Source organism: Sceloporus undulatus, chromosome 10 (assembly GCF_019175285.1).
Source record: "Sceloporus undulatus isolate JIND9_A2432 ecotype Alabama chromosome 10, SceUnd_v1.1, whole genome shotgun sequence".
NCBI classification, from domain to species: Eukaryota; Metazoa; Chordata; class Lepidosauria; order Squamata; family Phrynosomatidae; genus Sceloporus; species Sceloporus undulatus.
Genome location: NC_056531.1, coordinates 14,706,634 through 14,726,053, shown reverse-complemented (window position 1 = coordinate 14,726,053; position 19,420 = coordinate 14,706,634). Strand labels below are relative to the sequence as shown.

Genomic DNA, 19,420 nt, shown 5'->3' with positions numbered 1-19,420 from the left:
CCTTCTGGGAACCAGGACAGAGGAGCAAAACATTGAGGTCTCTTCGGAGTGGGCTCAAGATCTGCATGAAAATCAAGCCGCCGTGCATGTTGGTGATTTGGACCCTTGGCCACCATTGGAATGGATGCCAGCCTGTCAAGATGCCTGGTGGTGTAGCCCCTACTAGGACAGTACAACCTGTCCTCCTGAGAAGGGAAGCTGGCTTGGTAGATCCTTCCTGTCTGTGTGCCTCCCCAGGCTCTAGCAGGTGTGGGGCCCTTCTGGTGTAACAACAAAAATAACAACAACAACATAAGGGGGGAGTAATCCCACCAGAGTGGCATCCTCCTTTGACAACTGTAGGACCGGCAAGATGCAGAGGGGAGCTTTGTCAAGGCTTAGAAGCACAAGAGGTGGAACCCACGGTCCTCTAGGTTTCCCCGCCATGGCTGCCTGAGCCCTGCAAGAACTGCACACGAAGGCCATGGGGAAGCTCTGAAACCAATGGAGTGTGAGTTCAGGACAAAGTTGTTCTGCATGCCATTCATTTTATGTTTCATATACGCCTTATTATACACATTGCCTGAAGGTTATTTTTTACACAGTATTTTTAAAGTTTGGACTGAAGAAAGTTTGTGTCTAAGACTGAGCTTTCTCATTTTTCCACCTGAACCCACCTCATATTCCTTTTCTGTTTCTGTCGACGACACTTCTATTCAACGGTTCATCAAGCCGCAGTCTTGGCTCATTTTTGACTCTTCTCTGTCTTTTATTCCCCAGATCCAGGCCACCGCCAAGGCCTGTAGATTCTTTCTCCACAACATTGCCAATATCCGTCATTCCTTCAACCTCTACTCAAGACTTGGTTATGCCTAGTGGTTTCGCGACTAGATATTGTAACCTCCTTCTCACAGGGTTCCTCTTTCCACCTCCATCCTTTAATCTCTGTCAGTATTCAGCTGCCCGTATTGTCACATCGCTCACCGCTTTGACCTGTTTTCCTCTTTTATCTCCCTTCATTGGCTCCCCTTCCCTTCCGCATCGGTACAAGCTTTTATTATTGACTTCAAAGCCCCATGGATTGGCCCCCTCTTACTTATCTGACTTCTTTCTCTTACTTCCTACTCGCACCCTCCGCTCTGGTAGTCAGGGTCTCCTGTCACAGTGTAGGACTACACTGTCCCTCCCGAATTCGTCCCTTCTCGCTTGCTACCCCTTACTCCTGGAACCTTCTTCCCCCACATGCACCCTCATCTTCTCTACCCAGCTTCAAAATGAATTAAAGACTATATTGTTTAGAAGCGTTCCAGGGCAAGCCCTCTTGACCCAGGAAGCCTCCTTTTAACCATCCATTAGAAGCCAAGCCCTTCCTCCAGTCCATCTGCCTTGGTCCAACCTCTGAGGTGGAGAAAAACTGCTGGACTTGATCCCCTTCCCCCACACCATCCTCTCCTTTTGTTGTGTTCTTTTTAGATTGTAGCCTGAGGGCAGGGAACCGTCTAACTAAAAGATGTATGTACAGCGCTGTGTAAATTTACAGCGCTTTATAAATAAAGGATAATAATAATAATAATAATAATAATAATAATACAATAATATAATAATAATAATAATACATTGAATCCTCGTAGCAAAAAACGTCACTATCGTAGCCAAGCTCTGGTGCCACAACAAACTACATTCCATTCATTGAGCCATGGCCGTTAAAGTGTCAAACTGGGTTATCTGGCAATGCGATGCAGCCATGGTCCTCCATTACCCTGCTGAGGTCTTGCAACTCCAGACAGCACCATTGTGGCTTTCTTGTTGGGTTGTTCCACCTGTAGTGTGGTCGCTGTTCTTTTCCCACTGCTCTCCCCTTTACACGCATTACGGATTATTTTAAAGGACTCTGACAACTGGAAATTACCCATGTCCCATTGTTTCTGCAGGATTTAGGCATTTGGGGCTTGCACAGTGCATAAAAAAAAACCTTTAAAGGGAACCTTTTCAATGGTGGAATTGCAGTTTCTGACCTGTTTCTTCTCTTTGCACTCTTGCCAGGCCAGCTGTCCCAGTAAATAACACTTGCATCAGTTTGATCTGATAGAAGTTGAGTGACCAGACGTTTCTCCAACTTCAGCTTGGTTGGAGCAAAAGAGTCAGCTAATGTATGTTGATTCTGAGGACAAGCCTTTGGGGTGAAATGTATTTATCTGCACATTGCACTTTGCCTTTCCCTTGAGGTAGTCAGTGTTTGTCAGAAATGAGAATCACACAGCCCTCCAGATGTTGTTGGACTGTAGCTCCCAGCAACCTAGCTCGAGGGCCATGGTGAGGAAGGTGGGAACTCCAGTCCAGCAGCCTTAGGAAGACTACATGATCCCCACTCCAGGGGTACATGTGTCCCCCTCACCTAGTCTATCCTCACACAGCTTGTGAGGGGGATTAGATTGAGCAATTTAGTGAGTGCTTCCAGGTCATTTTCTGAGCTTCATGGTGCATGGGGATTTGAACCCGGGCTCCCAGGCCTACTCAGAGGTGATGTTTTAGGGGGAGGCTGGTTGGAGCAAAACTGTTGCATTTTCACATTTGGGGGAGATCCCAGGGCCCCCCAATGAGGCCCTCAGGCTCCACGCAGTCAGAGGGGCACACCTTCCCCATGCTATAGAGTTGTGGGGGGTCCTCCCAGTTTGGATTGTAAACTCCCATTGTCCCTGGCCAATTCCTGCTTGAAATGGGTGTCCAGCAAACCTCTGGAAGGGGCACAGGTTCCTCCCTCAGGAAATGGAAAGTGGTGGGGGCTGCCTTGGAGAAGGAGGGAAGAGCCGAGATGTGGGAAATGCCAGGCCTCTCCCTCCTTGCCCCATGGCATTTTGAGGGTCTTCCTTCACCCCTGGCACCTGAAGATCTAGCACTAAAGGTTTCTCTCCTCCTCCCACCGCCATCAAAGTGTCTTTCTCGCCTCGGAGGGACTTGCTAAGGTAAGTGTTGCTAAGGTGACGAGGGCTGTGAAAAGAGGTTTTTTGGGGGGAGGGCTCCCTTTCCTTGCTGTGAAAGGACCACAAGTCTATGCCCCTTCAGTGCTGCTTGGCACCATGCGTCTCCAGGTGCCCCTCTGCAGGGCAGTGTTGATGCTCTTTCAGGTCCTTGGGTCCAGGACAAAGTGCAGAGGAAGAGGAGGAGTTGGCCAGGCTGTTGCCATGGTGGCACCTGTGGAACCAGCGTCTTGGGAAGCAGAGCCCGTGCCAAGCGGCCGATCCCATCTGGAAAGCAGCTTTGCTGGGACCCTACGAGGCTGTGAGCTACGCCATCTCAGGAGTGCAGGGATGGGGTACAGACCCAGGTGAGGGCGGCTGGGGTGGTGGTGGCTGGCCACACTGGATACAAAAAAGTACTACATACTACTACTTCTACTACTACTTTTTCTCCTTCCTGGTAGGACTGGCTTTAGAGTGGGAGGCCCTACAGGATGCCCTTGATGGAGGCCACAAGGGGCCAGGAGATGACACGTTCCACCTGCAAGAGACTCAGAGCAAAGTTGATGAATCAGGTATGCCTTGAGGTCCTTTCAAGTTCCATGTAAAACCACGAGCGGATTCACTTCCCTACAGGGCTTGAGCCCCCTGGGAGGACTTGCCAAAGGGAGGCGCAGAGGTACCCATGATGCAATACACTTTTGTTTCCCAGAAGCCTGTCCTGCACCTGACTGGAAACAAGGCAGGCAATGGCGTTTGCCCTCCTCCTTCCTCTCCCCTGGCATATTCCTCCTTGATGCTTTTCTCTGTCCTCCAGGGCCGACCTGATCTTCCTTGACTACAGCGGGAGGCCAGCCTCCGAGAGCTGCTGGCGCTGGAGAGGAGCTGAGTGCCTGGAGGCGACGGCAGCCAGGACAGGGCCGCCAGGCCCAGGTGAGGGGCACCCCCATCCCAAACATTGGTGAACGTCTCTTCCCCTGTTAGGGTTTGCGGGCATCAGAGTGGAAGGCTTCCAGCAGGGCAAAGGATAGGAAGCTTCCAGAATTTGGTGTGCTTCCCTGAACCTCGGGGGGAATGTCATGCCCAGATTGGAAATGGATGGCTATGGGGACATTGGTGCCCTGGAGTGGGCATGCCACATTGCAGCCTAGAGGCCCCATGTGGCCCAGCTCTCTTTCCAAGGGACAATTCTAGCCTTTGGCATCAAACCAGCTGTGTTTACTGGGCTCCTTCTGCCGGCCAGGTGTCCCACTTGGCAGCTGAGCGGGAAGAGTTGAAGGCCCAGGTTGAGCAACTGGAGGAACGACTCTCGTCTCTGAAGCTTCAGCTGAAGAGCTCGAACGAGAGCTGGCCTCCGTGAAGGAAAACGGCTGACAAGATGAAGCAGCTGCAGGAGGTAGGAGAGCCAGCGAGAGCGGCGTTTGTGCTCAGTGCCCTTATGACCCGGCTGCATGTTTGGATGGGGCTGTTGGCCATCTAGGAGAGGCTAAGTTGGCTGCCATGTAGGCCTACTGACTAAAGAGGCTCCTCCCTCCCTAACTTTCATCTTTCGGCCTCTGAGGGGAGAGAAGGCGGCCCATTTCCATCAGGGGCTGCCTGAAGAGAAGAGCCCTCCCTCCGGTCCATCTGCCTTGGTCCAGGCCTCAGAGGGAGAGAAGAACTGTGGACCTGATTCCCTCCCCCCCTCACCATTCCCTTCTCCTTTTGTGTCGTGTCTTTTTAGTTGTAAGCCTGTGGGCAGGGAACGTCTGTTCCCTCTATTGTAAAACGCTCGGTTCCCCGTGATGGGCGGTATATAAATAAAAACCTATTATTTTATTATTATTTTATTAATTTATCTATTATTATTATTTTTTATTATTAAAGCTGGCCGGGATCTTATCCTGCAGACAGCCTTGTCGAGAAGGGTCGGAACTGTCCCGATGCGGAAGATCATCTCTGTCCTGGAGGCGGAAAAAGAGGCCCAGAGTTCTTGCTGTGGAGAGAGAGAGAGAGGAACAGACAATACCAGCTGGAGGCATTACACGAGAGGCCCAGCAGGGAAGGTAGCCTGGGAACCATGTGAGGGGCAGTCGTTGTGGACTGGGATTTGCAACCCGAGCTTTGAGGGGACTGCAATTCCCAGAATCCCCCAGCCAAAAAGTTAGGTGACTCTAAGTAGCTAGGGCAGAATAGAAGCTCTGGAGTCTGCATGTTGCCCATGGACAGATGTTGCCCCACCCCTGCTTTAAGAAAATGACTGAGGGACCTGAAGTTATAGTCCCCCAAGTCCCTTTCCCAAGCTCTCTTCTTTTCTGTCTGATGCCTCTTGCTGAAACTCCCTGCGAGCTACTAAGTTTGACACCTTGAGGGTTTTTTATGTTGCAGAAAAAGGCCTTCATGACTATGAAGAGTTGGTCTTTCCTTTTTTAAAAATGTCCTTTGCAGGAGAAAAATTGCTTTGGCTACGGAGGGCTGCCGTGAGCGCGGCAGGAGCTGCAGGGGCGGAAAAGCACCCAGGCCACTGAAATCAGAGTCCATGGCGATCCGGAAGGCTGCGGGATTCCAGCTGGGGAAGAGAAATAGGAAAGAATGGCAGAGAAAGAAGACAGAGATGCTGGAGGGGGGCAGTTTCTCAATCTACTTCCTTCCCCAGCTCTGAAAACAAAACCTTATTTGTCCCTTGTTGTTCCCAGGTGCAGATGCCCTTCTTCAGGAACAAAAGAAGGGGGAAGTATGCCCGGGCCGCTCTCCAATTGCAGCGCCCGGCTTTGCAGAAGCAGAACCAGAGGCACAAATGGATCTCCAAGCAGCTCTGGAGGGAGAGCAGAAGACCAGCCTGGCATTGCAGGGAAAAAATGCCAGCCTCCACATGGTCAGCATCCCTGGCACAGAAACAACTAACATGGAATTCAGGCGGCAGCCCCTTTGCCAAGTGATTCTATGGGTTCACCCTGGTAGGAGAGAGAAGGGTCTTTGCTTTGCTCTAAGGTGTGGGACCCTTGATACTTGAAGGAGCATCTCTCCCTAGATTGGCTGAGGTCTGCTGGAGGGATCCTGCCTTCTTTCAAGCCTTTGGAAGCCAATGCACTGTGGGGGGATGTGGGGAGAGGTCTTTAAACTGCCATGGCTCAATGCTATGGTATCCTGGGAATGTAACTGTTTGTGGCACCAGAGTGCAGCCAGGATTCCATAGCAGCAAGCATGGAAGTTAAAATGGGATCAACGGATTATTTATGTAGTGTGGATGCAGCCCAAGAGAACCCATGGATGTTTGATGCTGGTTCATCCCTGACTTTTTGTCTCTTAGAGGATTGAGAAGCTGAGAGCCAGTCCAGGCCCTCCAGAGAAGAGAAGAGGTAGCCATGGAAGCGCTCCAGGGCAGCTCAGAAAGAGAAAGTGGAGGCCCTGAAGCGGCTGCAAGAGGAGCTGGAGCAGGTGAGGAGGATGGGACATGTAGGAGCAGAGACATCCTGAGCATCCCTGCAAGGGGAACCAAAGCACTGCAGCTTCCAAATGCTGATTCTGTTTTCCAGGCAGATGAAGTTTGGGAGAGTGTTAGTTAGAATCATAGAAATCATAGAGTTGGAAGAGACCACAAGGGCCATCCAGTCCAACCCCCTGCCATGCAGGAAATCCCAATCAAAGCATCCCCGACAGATGGCCATCCAGCCTCTGCTTGAAGACCTCAAGGAAGGAGACTCACTACACTCCGAGGGAGTTTGTTCCACTGTTGAACAGCCTTACTGTCAGGAAGTTCCTCCTAATGTTGAGGTGGAATCTCTTTTCCTGTAGCTTGCATCCATTGCTTCGGGTCCTGTCTTGGAGCAGCAGAAACAAGCTTGCTCCCTCCTCAATATGACAACCCTTCAAATATTTAACACGGGCTATCATATCACCTCTTACCTTCTTTTCTCCGGCTAAACATCCCCAGCTCCCTGAGTTGTTTCATCATAGGGCAAGGTTTCCAGACCTGTTCACCATTTTAGTCGCCTTCTCTGGACACGCTCCAGTTTCTCAATGTCCTTTTTGAATTTGTGTGCCCAGAACTGAACACAATATTCCAGGTGGGCCTGACCAGAGCAGAAATAGTGGCACCATGACTTCCTTGATCTGACACTATACCTCTGATGCAGCCTAAAATCGCATTGGTCTTGTTTGCTGCCGCATCACATTGTTGACTCACGTTCAACTTGGACTCCTGATCCCTTTCACACGTAGTTTCATTCAGCCAGGTGTCCCCCTCCTATATCTGTGCTTTTCGTTTTTCCGCCCTAAGTGCAGTACGTTACATTTCTCCGTGGTGAATTTCATTTTGTTAGCTATGGCCCAGTTTTCTCGTTCTGTTCAGGTCATTTGAACTTGATCCTGTCCTCTGGGTATAGCTACTCCCCCTATTTTGTCATCTGCAAATTTGATAAGTATGCTCCCAATTTTGTCCTCCAAGTCATTGATAAAGATGTTGAATAGCACTGGGCCCAGGACAGAGCCCTGTGACCCCACTGGTCACTTCTTTGTGGTTCCTTCAGGGCAGAGGGCTCTGTTGCAACCCTATGATTCTGAAGCAATGCTGCATCCATATCCACCATCTTGCTTCATATCTTCTGGTCCTTTGTAGTGATCCTTTCTTCCTTCCTCTCTTGCCTAGGAAAGGATGCACAAAAGGTCCGACAAGAGTGAAGTGCAACAGATGGAAGAGGACCACAGGCTTCTGCAAGCTGAGCTGAGGGAGAGAGAATCTCAGGCACACGACGGATGGGCCCAAGAAGTCGCCTTAGCATGCCAGCAGCTCCAGGACCTGCTTCCCAGAAGGCTGGAGGGCCTGTCCCGGCCAGATGTGCATGGGTCACCGTTCAAAAAGGCTACCATTCACACCGTGTAACTCCAGCCTCTCTCTGGTAGAAGGGCTGCTTTGCTCTCTGCCCTATTATTTAAGCCACTTCATAGCCAAACAAACTTTGTCTCCACCTCCAACCATTTTTAAAAACAATAAAACGATAGCATTTCTTCTTAGTGAAACCAAGTCTTTCTCTGTACAGTGGGCCCCTGCTATCTGCCATGGTTTGGTTAGAGGACTCCCCGACCGCCCCATGGATACCGGAATCCATAGATGCTCAAATCCCATTAATTTAAAGGGCAGTAAAATGGTGTCCCTTATATCAAGTGACAAAGGTTTGCTTTATTTTTAATATTTTCAAGCCTGGATGATGGAATCCATGGAGGCAGATCTGTGATACAGAGGCCCAACTGTATCTACGAAATTGGGAACTTCATAAAAATGGTAGAAACACTTGAACACCATCAAGACCAATTTGATGTAAATGGAAACAGTGGTGAGGATGTTGGGCTGGACTGCTTCCCTGGTTGCGCTCCCTAACTGTAACCACTAGCCTCTCTCTCAGGCTAGCTGCCATCGCTGACTACCGTTTTCTGTCCCAAGGAGTCCAGCTTGCTCCCCTGCAGCCATCTGCTCCAGGCCTTGCAAGGAGCGTGCGAGAAATCCAGCTCTACCTCCCGGACTTAAAGCAGGAGACCAAACTGCAAAGGCAGGGCATCCTTCAGCTCCGGAGGGAGAAGGTAGGCAGATGATGGCAGACTTGGTCTGTATGTGTGTGAGAATTCCCACCACGCATCGGTCCGAACTTGAAAGGCAATGTCCAAAGTGCTGGACCTATTTGGTTTCGAGTCAACATCTGGCTCTTCCTTGGGCTTAATGGCCCAGGAAACATCTGTTTTTCTCTTGCTTCCGAGTGCGGTTGAGGCAGCCGCAGGAACGGCTTCACCGGGAACCAGTTGGCCCCTCGAAGCTCTGAAGGGGCAGCTGGTCCAGGTGGGTGCCTCCTTCCAGCTCCATCCAGGTGCCCCCAGGTGGCTGACAACAAAATTGGCACGCGCTTCAATCCATTCATTGATCAGTACGTAGGTTTAAAACGGCTGGGCAACTTTTGGCTGTTGAGGAATCTACGTACCATTGGCTGGTTGGGCTGATAGGATTGAGATCCGCATTGGAGGGCCACCAGATTCCCAAGCCCACCTCGCTTTAAAGCAATGACTCTCCATAGCTGTACAAAATAAAGAAACAAAACAAAACCCGTATATTTGTGAAAAACAATATTAAAAAAGAGCGACTGCAGTCCATCGGGCAGCTCTGGGCCCGGCACTCCCCCCCACATCCCCTTCCCGACCTTGGGTTGCGTTGTCCAAATGCCGGAGCACCTGGAGATATCGCTGCCTTGCAACGCAGCTGGTTTCAGGAAGCCAGCGCCAAAGAGGACCGCAAAAGAGGACCGCCTCAAGCCTCGCGGGACTGACGGAAAACTGCAGGCCACGAAAGGAGCGCGGCGCGCTGGAGGGAACAGTTGGCCTGCGAGTTCAAGGAGGAGCTCAATGCCGAGCTGGAGAAGTGAGTTTGTAAAAAGGGACTTCAGGGGAGGGGCGCTGAGTCCCAGAATCCTCCAGGCCAATGGTCGGGATGCCCATGCTGGCTGGGGGGTTCGGGAATGCTGTTTAAATCTCACTTTGAAAGCAAACCTCACAAAGTAGTTTGGGTCCTTTTTTCAAACTGTCAAAACCATTTTAATAATACACTGGAAAGGCAGGAAAGCCCAGCGGTAAAGGCGTTTATATCGTTTTCAGTTGTGGGTGTTCTTGTGGGTTTTCAATTACATGTGTGTGCATGTGTTTAAAATTGAAATACCATTAAGTTTATGCTGATCTTGTTTTATCCTTGTCTGAGCACACCTTGAGCAGTGGGTGTGTACTTCATGCCCCAGAAGAGCCAGCTGCTTAGTGCCAGGTGTCTGGCAGAATTGGCGAGTACTGGAACTCTGCACATGTGTCCCTGAAGTCTCATTGCTACATCACAACCTTGGACACAGGGTCTGAAATCTGAGTCCTGAAATCTCAGCCCCTGTATTTTTCCAGCTGAGCAGCACCATTCTCAGTGCATTTTCTCTTTGTTGGGCTTCCTTTGCAGACACCGGTCCAGGGATAAAGCCATGGAATTTCTCAGAGACCAGGAGATGCCAGAGTCCGAAATCCAACCATTCTCAAGGTAAAAGAGGAGGGAGACAGAGACCGTACAGAGAATGTGTACCCAAATGGTTACTGTATTCAAGGGCTGGTTTTAGCTATGGGGAAAGCTTGGGAAAAGGATGCTTTTGGTCAAAACCACACACGCATATATATCCTATCCTTTCTTACGAAAAAGACATGCCACTCTTGTTGCTGTTGTTGTTTCTTCCATCCCTTGCTCCCTTTCTTACAGGGGAGTTACCCCCGGCCCCCTCCTTGTTGCTCCGGTGGATCAATGCCACAGCCGCGTTTTCCAGCCCCCTCATTTCACCCCCGAAAGCTGCTGCGTCGCTTGCAGAGTCGCATCCAAGAGCTGCGGGCAGAGAATGCGGCCTACGGTGGCCAGCCTGGACAACCTCGGCGGCTTCCGGGGAGATCTGCCCGACACCTGTGGCACCAAGGTAGGCGCCCCTTTCAGCCATCTTCAGGATGAAGCATCTGTTCAGGAACTGGCTGTAGCCCCAAGGTTTCCCAAAGGCTTGCTTTGGTACCAAACACTGACCACGTTCCTGGTGCTCAATGGACGCAGCAGATGGCCCACAGTTGAGCGCATGCCAGCTCTTTTCGGGGGTGCCCAGCCTCCCCTCACCGCCAGGGTTGAACTAGGCCCCTAACAACTAATTCTCTCAGGTCATCCACGGCCACCAATGCAATTCCCCCAATTGTCCCATTTTGTCTTGATCTTATTAGACAGTGGCTCCTTCCCTGGTCCCCGCGGATCCAAGACGCATCCAAGAACCAGCTCTTCTTGCCGATGGGCTTGGTGCTCTGCACCCGTCTTCCTTTCTTTCAGAGGCAGCTGGCCGCGGCTTCTCCTCCTCTCTGCCCGCACAGGAGCAGCAACCGGAAGTGAACCGCCTGGGACCCGGGGTCAAACAGCAAGCAAGAGGGAAGCCATGTTGTCAGTGCTTGATGCAGCTGGGATCTGGGCTGGAATGGGGGAAAGTGCCTGTTGCAGGCTTGGAGGGTTCATGAGACCCCCGATTCCTCCCTGTATCAACAATATGGGTGGCATTGGTAAAAAAATGGTGGTTGTTGTTTTGGCATTACAGCTTTCAAATGCTTTCCTGTTTTGACTCAAAACTATGGGAGCCCCATGTTTCGAAACGGATCGTGAAGCCGGGATTGAAACGTCTCCCCTGATGTTCAGAAGGTAGCCTTCAGTGAACACAGATGCATATGAAGAAAGTAACTTGAACAGGATTGCTGCTGCTTTACTGCATTCGGCTGAGCCTTTCCTCCCTCTTCTTGTCACGTTTGTTTGAACCTAAAGCCATTGGGCGTGAAACATGCCTTCCAGGAACAGTTTCCAACTGTTTTACAAAATCGTCGCCTTCATCTGCAATATGATAGGACCAGTGTTTAAAAAGTTGTCGCTCTGAGATATATATATATTATATTTACAAGGGGCCTGGCTGTGCCTCAGAAGTGCCTTGCGTGCATCCTTGCAACTCACGAACAGGGCTATGTTGCATTTTTGCAATGTGGCAGTGGAGTCACATGTTTACGACGCTTGGATTGCAGTGTTGGTCCAAGCACATGGCAAGTGGGACCTCTGCCTTCCCCCAGCCCTGGGCACCTGTCTCTTGAAGCTGACCTAACTCCCATTTATTTCCTTACGGATACATCTGTGTTGTGTTTCCTTTTTGCTGCCCCTTTCAGCTCTGAGAATGTGCTTTTGTGGTTGTTGTTTTTGTATATTATTACGGGGTGGGGTTTTTTAGAAGGTATTTGTATGCTGCGTTTTTTTGGAGCAGAGAAATGTAGCTTTCCATTGAACTTTCTTCATAAATAAAGCAGGGCTGTGTGTCTGGGTCTGCTGTGCTGCAAACGTTTCTGGACTCTTAAGAAGTTGGTGTATCCTGAACCGGCAAAGGCCCAAAGCTTGGACCCAGCGCCCGTCCTGACTGAAGCAGGGAGAGAGCCAGGGGAATCAATGCTGGGCAGGCCACCCTTAGGAAAACCAGCCGCTGGGAAGAGCGCCTTTCCCGCAGCCCCTTGAGGGGCAGTCCCCCTCCTCCTTCTTCCTCTCCTCTGTCCCGCTGGAAGCTTCGAGCAGCACTGGCTCTACAGCAAGTGATGTAATAAAATAAAATAAATAAATAAAATTTTTATTTATATCCCGCCCTTCCTACGATCAGGGCGTCTTACAGTAAAGTTAAACAGCAGCAACAATCCTACAGCAAGCACAAAGATTAAATACAAAAAACAATACAATACACAATTATTCAAAATAACAGGTAAAACGCCCATAGCCAACCTCCGGCCACGGAAGAGGAGGGAGGCCCACAGATTTTTATTCGGGGAATGCCTGTTGGAACAGGAAGGTTTTTAAGTCCTTCCTGAATTGGCCAGGGTGGTAGATGAGCGGAGCTCAGTGGGCAGCGTGTTCCAAAGGGCTGGGGCAGCCGTGGAGATGTCCTCGCGTGGTGGAGGCAACCTTGCCCCAGGCACCTTCAGTAATTGCTGCCCAGACGTTCTGAGGGTGCGAGGCGGAATATATGGGAGAGGCGGTCCTTTAGGTATCCTGGGCCCAAGCCATTAGGGCTTTATAGGTAATAACCACACCTTATATTGGCTCGGAAGCGAATGGGCAGCCATGGAGGTCCTTTAAAAACCGGGTTATATGGCTGGTCCTGGGCGCGCCAGTGCCAGCCGGGCTGCCATATTCTGCATCATTTGCAGCTTCCGAGTTTGGTATAAGGGTTGCCCCATGTAGAGTATATTGCAGAAAATCCAGTCTCGAAGTTACTAGAGCATGTACAACAGTTTCTAGGTCCCTCTGGGCCAGGTATGGGCGCAGCTGGCGGATCCGCCGAAGCTGATAACAGGTTCTCTTGACCGTCGCATTCACCTGAGCAGTCAGTGAAGGACGAGTCAAGAAGCACCCCCAGACTGCGCACGGAGTCCTTCACAGGGAGCGTGACCCCGTTCAGGAAGGTGGAACCACCGCATTCCTGGACCAGGAGAATCTATCACTATACCTCCGTTTTCTCTGGATTCAATTGAGTCGGTTTTCCCTCATCCAGCCCATTACTGACTCTAGACGGCCACGAGAGGAGAGACGCCATCCCCAGTCACTGCATCAGTCGGAGACATAGAGAAAATGATTTGGGTGTCATCAGCATACTGATAACCCCGCGCCCCATGTCTCCGGATGATCTCTCCCAGCGGTTTCATGTAAATGTTAATGCATGGGAGACAGAATGGCCTCTTGAGGGACCCCAGTTTTTAGGGGCCTCTCGTCAGAGCACACGTCTCCCAGCTGCACCATCTGGGACCCCCGGACGAGGGTAGACCGGAACCACTGAAGCGCAGTGCCCCCGATTCCCACCTCTGCCAGGCGTCCCAGAAGGATACCATGGTCTTGGTATCGAAAGCCGCTGAGATGTCCAAGAGCACCAGCAGGGACCACGCTTCCCCTGTCGATGCTCAGACGGAGATCATCGACCAGGGCGACCATGGCTGTCTCAACCCCGTAACCCGCCCAGAAGCCAGTTTGAAATGGGTCCAGATAATCCGTTTCATCCAAGACCGCCTGAAGCTGGATCGCAACCGCCCTCTCGATCACCTTTCCAAAAATGGTAGCAGCGAAAACAGGCCGATAATTATTATGTACAGGGGGTCGAGGAGGCTTTTTTAAGAATGTTTAACAATGGCCAATTTATGGAGATGGAATAGCCCGTCCCTCAGAGATGTATTAACTATCCGGCTAACAACGATGTTACCACCGTCCCCCTGGGCCGCTACCACGAGGGACAGGGATCAAGAGAGCAGGTTGTTTTCCGAACACTTCCGAGGATCTTGTCCAATCCTCGGTACTCACCAACTCAAACTGATTCCAGTTTAACATAGTCCCCGGGGCTCTGGACACTTCTACCCTAGGTTCTGCTAAAATGTCGGCGTTCAGACCTTCACTTATACGAGAGGTTTTATCCGCGAAAAGTCGTTAAACAAGTCACAGCAGGCCTTAGAAGTTCAAGTCTGGTTCAGGGCGGAGGGAGTGAGTTAGCTCCCTGACCACCCTGAAACACTCTGCCGGACCGACTCGAGGACGCAATACGAGCACCATAGAACGAGTTCTTTGTTGCTCGTATTGCCTCTCCGTAGTCCTTTAACAGTTGGTCTAGGAGAGCCTTGTCGTCTAAGCGAAGGTGTTTCCGCCAACGGTACTCTAGCCGTCGCAGAACCCGCTTCCTTGCCCGGAGATCTTCCGTATACCAGGGCTTACGTTTGGAAGCGGGCCTGAGGAGGCGCTTGGGAGCGATCCTGTGTATAGCCCTGGAAAGACCGGTATTCCAATACCGTGAGGGCATCAACAGAGTCGCCGTCATTTCCACACGTGAGCCCCTCTAAGGCTTCTTGGAACCTCTCAGGTTCCATCAGCTCTGAGGGTGGACCATCCTATAGGTCCACCACCCCCGGGGGGGATCTGGGTAGAAGCTTGATTTTCACCTCTACCAGGAGGTGATCCGTCCATGACAGGGGGGAAACATTAGCTTTTCCACCCACGGATCTTCCGTCTCCGAACAGAAGACCAATCGAGAGTATTACCCGCACATGCGTAGGACCCTGTATCAGCTGGGACAGGCCCATGGCCGCCATGGTACCCTGAATTCCCGAGCGCACCGGATGGAACATAGCTGTCCGTGAGGGAGATGTGAAGTCGCCCAGGACAAGAAGCCTGGGCGTCTCCAGCATCAGCTCACGACAAGCTGTGTCAGCTCGTTAAGGAGTCCGCTATGCACGGGGTGGGCCAATACACTAACAGAATCCCTACTGTCCCTAGCCTTTAGGGTCGGTAATACACTCGATGTAGGGGTCTGTCGGATGTGGTTCCTGGTGAGGGACACGTGTTCCATGTATCAAGGCCACACACACACCCCGCCCAACTAACCTGCGCTGGTCCTTCACCGAGTACCCAGCAGGCAGGGCCTGAGCCCACACAGCGCCCCTTCAGGCCCCAGCCAGGTCTCGGTAATGCAAGCCAGGTCACACTTAGAGTCCTCACACAGATCCTGGAGGATGTGGTCTGTTGTTAGAGACCTGGCATTGCACAGGAGCAGCGACAGGGTTTTGTGGCACGGTTGGAGGACCTCAGGTCCTTCAGGTTGGGAGGGGGACAGGAAAGGCGAGATAGATATGATGCATCGATCTCGCCTTCCCTGAACGCAAGTCCCTTCTCCCACACCATACCTCCCCTGCCTCACACAACTCAATTGGAGCTCCGCCCACAAAGATGTTATCCCCAGCCCAGGCATCCCCGCTTGGCCTGAGCTTCGGAAGGAGGGCCTTTTGCTCTAGCTTTAGGGAGGCCTTCCTGAGAGTAAGGGCTGCTCGAGGGAGTCTCCTCCTTTGGAAGGCTGGCCCTCTGTGCCAGGGAGGGTCCAGCCAAGCACGGGGGCACCACTCCCAGGGCCCCATGTCAAGAAGGGGGGGGTCTGGGATATGTAGTTGGGGGCCACTAGAGCTCCTCCGATGGGGAAGGCTGAAGGGCTGGGGTCCCCTCTGCCCTGCGGGGATTGTGCCCCTTGGCAGTGCCATGCCTTCCTCCCTGGGGAGGAGGCAGAACTACAGATCCCGGCCGGGGCTTGGGAAGGCAAGGCGTGGCCCGTAGTGGGACTAGAGCTCTCCCTCTAAAGGAGGGCTGCTGCCTCCCAGAATGCCCCCGACCCAGCCACTGGGGGATGCTGGGAGCTGGCCTGGCCAAGAGAAAGGGGTTCGGAGGCAGGTGGGCGGGGCCGGGCGACGTCACTGCCGCGTCACCGGAGCAGCGCCAGGGAAAACCCGGAGAAGGAGCTGCCTGCCGCCCGCCTGCCTTCCCTCCGCTGGGCCTCTCTGCCTGGCTCGGCCTCGGTCTCCCCTCCGAGGGCCATCCAGGGCGGGCCCTGCTTAGCCCCGGCCAAGAGCCTTGGCGGCGAGAGCCCCTGGAGTCCCTGCAGCAGGAGAGGAGAGGGCCGGGCCGGGCTGCCTGGAGGAGGGCCCTTGGTTGACCGGGGAGCCTCCCGGGAGGGAGCCCGCCTGAGCGGAGAGCCAAGCCGAGCCAGAGGCTGAAGCCGGGCCGCCTCCTCCGCCTCCTCCCTCCAAGCGGCTGGATTCGCACCCAGGTCCGGAGCGGGCGGCTGAGAGAGTGGAGCCATGGAGGTAAGGAGGCCCTCAAAGAAGGGGAGGGAGGGGAGAGGGGAGTTGTAGTTCCCCCTAGGAGGGAGGAGGAGTTGAGGGCCACTTGGGGGGAGATTTTGGAGCCACGAGAGGGGCACCTGGCTGGCGGCTCCCAAGGGGACTTTGCCCTCCTCTCTAGCCCCAAAGGGTCCTCCTGGGGGGTCCCCAAAATCTCTGGGGGCCATCCATGGGGACCCCCCTCTTTGGAGCGGGAGAGGAGGAGGGGGATCCAGGGGCCAGGCCAGCCCCATCTGGCCCCCCCAGGTGCCTCCCTCCTCTTGGAGGGCCAGATAGAAATCAATCAATCAGTCAATCAATCAATCATCATCATAACTCCCAAGGTCCCCCTCCCTCCCTTCCCTTCCTCAACTGGACCTGTGTCTGTGTCCAGGAATGGCTGTGTGCCTAGTTTTCCAATCTCTGTGGCTGCTGGGAGTTGCAGTATCACGAAAGGCAAGGTTGAGGGCTCATCCCCAGGGCAGGCGAAGGCCAGGGATCCGGACTCCCCCCCCCCCCGCCTCTCTCTCTTGGCCATAAGGGGATCATAGAATCGTAGAGTTGGAAGAGACCAGAAGGGCCCAGATCCAGTCCAACCCCCTTCTTCTGCCATGCAGGAACTCTCAATCAAAGCATCCCCATTGACAGATGGCCATCCAGCCTCTGCTTAAAGACCTCTAAGGAAGGAGACTCCACTACACTCATGTTGGCCCACTTTGCAAGGTTGTTGTAGAGTTCCCAGAGCCTTGCGACACGCTCCGCTCGGGATGTTCAGAAAGTGGTGGCAAAATGCTGCCCTTCTTTTCTTGTCCTTCCTGTGTAATGGGTACAAAGCCAACCAGCTCCCAGCTTTGTGCCAACTACGTGAGATGGGCAGCGTGGCAGGAACCGTGGTTGAGAATGAAGCCCGTGGGGCTGAGAGAAAGAACTGAACCCTAGGCTCCCAGATGGCAAGGTAGGAAGAATACTGCTGAACTACAACTCCCAACAGCTCCAGCCAGCAGGATCAATGGGGAGGCATGCTGAGAACTGCAGGCCAAGGACCTCTGGAGGATGACATGGTTTGCCATACAGGAGGGGCTCAGGACTGGGCATTTTGGAGTATTATTATTATTGCTATTATTTCCTTACATCCCGCCTTTCTCCCAATACAGGGACTCAAGGCGACAACAACTCTCAGCCCTCATGGCCAATGGGACTTATGGGCATTGGGGCTGAACACCCGCTGGAAGGACCCAGGTTGCTTTGTGGCAGCTTTGCGCAGCAGGGCCACCATCCCCGAAAGGCCCCTCTGATCTTGGGAACTAAGCCGTGTTGGCCCTGGTTAGGACCTGGATGGGAGCCACCCACGGATCCCAGGCACTGTAGGCCATATTCTCAGAGGCAGGAACTCTGCTTAAGGGTCCCTTGCTTAAGAAAACTCTAGGCATGTCAGCATTTCCTTCTGCAGAAAGCTCTTTAAGATCAGGGGCAGGTTTAGTACCCAGAAGGTCTTTTGGGCAGCCTGTCCCCAAAAGAGGATGAAGCGTCTCAGCCATGGATGCCTTGCCTCGGTTAATTCATTTAAATATATGCCTGTTGTTAAAAGAACCCATTCTCTCACACGAAGGCTTGCCACTTTGTCCAGAGAAAGCGAGAGAAGCAGAGCAAGGAGGCGCTCCTCATTTGCATGCATTCACACATTTCCATGTGTGCATATTGAGCACATAGTCAGAATGGGAGCCCTGCGCTGGGCGGAGGCATAGGAAAGGGGCAGGAAACCAGTCAGGCCAGTTTGCCCCAGAGCCGGTCCCAGTTCTCTGTCAGGGAGTTGGGATTGTGGGATGCTGGCCTCCTTTGAACTGGCTTGGGGAGCAAGTGGAATGGTTGGGCTTCCCATGGTAAAGAGGACACCTTTCTCACATACCAAGCAGCCGTGCCAGTCCCACTGGGTGTGCGCCCCCTTCTTGGATGTCACCCGGTGCAGTCCGCACCCTCTGGATGATGCCCCTGGGGGCTGGCACTTCAGCCAAAAGAGCATTTTTTTTGCATGTGGAGGGTACATGTGCATGCGTTTTGTATGGAAGATGGCTGTTTTCTATGCAAAACCCAGCAGTCGTGCGCAAAAATAAGGCTTGTTGGAAGAATTCCAGATTATATCCGTGGTGGAGATTCTAGCTTTCCTTAAAGGAAGGGTGGGATATCGCTGGACTGTGCAGCCAGTGGGGAGGAATGCTGGATGTTACAGCCCCGCAGGATGGATGGGGTCTTCCTGCATGGCAGAATGGGGTTGGACTGGATGACCCTCGGGGTCTCTTCCAGCTCAATGATTCTAGGATTCTAAGGCCTAGGAAGGCTGCATGATTCCCACCCCTGCCTTGGAGCCAGATGGGATTTCTTGGGAAGGGGATGCTCAGATCCGCAGGGGTCCAGCCCCTTCTTCTGCACAAAGGCCACCCAAAGGACCCAGTCTGTCTGAATGGGCCCCTTCCTGAGCCCCACGGCATCAGACTGGGACAGCGATGGCCGGCTCGCTCAGTGCAGGAGGCCGCCATGGAAACGCATCCGGATCCAGAGGGATGTGGCTTATTTGCATGTTTGATCTGCACATTGCTCACGCTCTTTGCATACAATTTGCATGAATGAGCCGGACACCAGGGCTCTTGAACACATACAGTACGCTGCTGTGAGCTGCTGGTCCGGCCATTCCCCTTCCCAGGATGGAGACCTTCTTGTTTTATTCATTTGTTTGAACGAAAACTTCTCAAGTTGCTGGCTAGTGCTGAAAAAAGACCTTTGGCTTTCTTGTGCCCATGTAGGCACGCCAAGACGGTGCCCTTTCTCTGGATGGTAGAGAGAGGTTCGTGCCTTCGTTGTGCCCGCTTTCCTGCTGGCCCCTGTAGCCATGCCTACCCAAGAGGACGCTGGTGCCAAGGCAGCCTGAGCGGTGCACAAGGATTGTTTCCACCTAATGGTCTCTCCTCTTAAAGGTGCCATGTGTTGTGCATTTTTGTCAGTAGGCCTATGAAACCTCCAGCTTGCAGGGTAGACCTCCCAGATCTCCTCTTCTTCCTTTTGTGTTAATTCCCTTTTCCCTCGCCACATAAGTATCTCAAATTGGGGGGGGGCATTCTGGGGAGCCGCATTTGGCCCATGGGCCGCACCTGCCTCACCCCTGTAGGCGATGGTAAACCTGTGAGCAGGGGCTGTTTTCTCACTGGTGCTGCAATGTGAGGATGATGATGATGATGATGATGATGATGATGATGATGATGATGATGATGATGATGATG

The 19,420-nt window shown here is 52.6% G+C and overlaps 1 protein-coding gene across 3 annotated transcripts in view; it reads left to right on the top strand.

Moving 5' to 3' along the window:
• The first annotated feature begins 15,776 nt into the window (after positions 1–15,776).
• LOC121916734 (zinc finger protein 34-like) overlaps positions 15,777–19,420 on the top strand; it is a 9,070-nt gene continuing 5,426 nt past the window's right edge. Inside the window, exons 1-2 of one of the 3 annotated variants that reach the window (XM_042442140.1) lie at positions 15,777–16,133; positions 18,947–19,117. The gene's annotated coding sequence lies outside the window, so the exon portion shown is untranslated. Of the gene's footprint in view, positions 16,134–17,302; positions 19,118–19,420 lie in introns of all 3 variants that reach the window. The other 2 variants (XM_042442142.1, XM_042442141.1) reach the window with 2 other exon arrangements.